This window comes from Gossypium hirsutum, chromosome A05, assembly GCF_007990345.1.
Source record: "Gossypium hirsutum isolate 1008001.06 chromosome A05, Gossypium_hirsutum_v2.1, whole genome shotgun sequence".
Lineage (NCBI taxonomy): Eukaryota > Viridiplantae > Streptophyta > Magnoliopsida > Malvales > Malvaceae > Gossypium > Gossypium hirsutum.
The window spans coordinates 92,469,538-92,470,740 of record NC_053428.1 but is presented as its reverse complement, the minus strand read 5'-3'; positions in this window follow the sequence as shown (position 1 = coordinate 92,470,740).

Below are 1,203 nucleotides of genomic sequence, written 5' to 3'. Positions count from 1 at the left end.
AGAATAATGGAGAAGAGGAGGAAGATGTGTTCAGAAATGTCAAGAGAGTAGCAAAAGAAGAAGAAAAATGTTCGTATAGAATGAGAAATGACTAAAAGAAGAAAATTTTCACGAGAAGCACAAACCCGAAACAACCAAATGCCGAAGTTGACTAATGGAATTTGGCTACCACTTGCAAAAAGGAGAAAAGAATCCTCTTCCAAAATAGTCAGAAATACCGAAAATGGTCAGTTTTTTTCCCAATGCCGAATTAGTGATACCAAATGGCACCAACATCCCTACACTCATCAAACTCCTAATTCCTCTCCACAAATCTCTCCCCAACCCTCTCCATGATTTCCTCCTTGATATCCTCCACATATCACTCCACCACTCATCCATTAGAATTTTACTGCAACACAACCATTGGCTGAACTAAGTTGTAAAATAAATGCCTCATTTGCGCTATGCCAACGCTCGAACCTCAGACCTCAATGTTCCTTTACACTCCACCTTGCCACTAGACCACAAGGCTTTTTATGACTTAAAACAAGCGCAATTATTTATAAAGCCTATGTGCTAAAGTCCAGATTCATTTAAGAGCTAATATAATAAAAATTCTACAAAGGCCAAGACTTGAACCCAGGCTTCTCAAACACACCCAAATTAGTTTAGCCATTAAAACAAAAATGCAATTTGTGTCACTTTCTTGCTTAACTAAAATATTAATGAGCAGTCTCCTAATCGCTCCCATGCTCAAGGGCCAATACTGTAACACCCCGAACCCGAAACCGACACCGGAGTCGAACACGAGGTGTTAACTGACTTTAACCCCTTATAAAATTTATTTTCCAGACACTGCCCAATCTGTGTACTAGTCGTTTTAAAAATCATATCTTGAGTTTCGTAACTCGAAAATCAGTTTTGTGATTTTTCCCAGAAACTAGACTCATGTGCCCATCTATGTATTTTTTTCTAGAATTTTTGGTCGGGCCAATTAGTACAGTTTATTAGTCAAAGTCTCCCATGTTGCAGGGGTCGACTACACTGACCTTTGCCCATTACGACCTGGATATCTCCCTGCACGGGGCTTCAATACTGATGCCGTTTGTTTCTATGAAAACTAGACTCAGAGAGGAATCTGTACATATATGGTACGACCCCTAATTATCTCTGGTTAATTTATATTGAATTTCCAAAATCGGAGCAGGGAATCCAGAACCC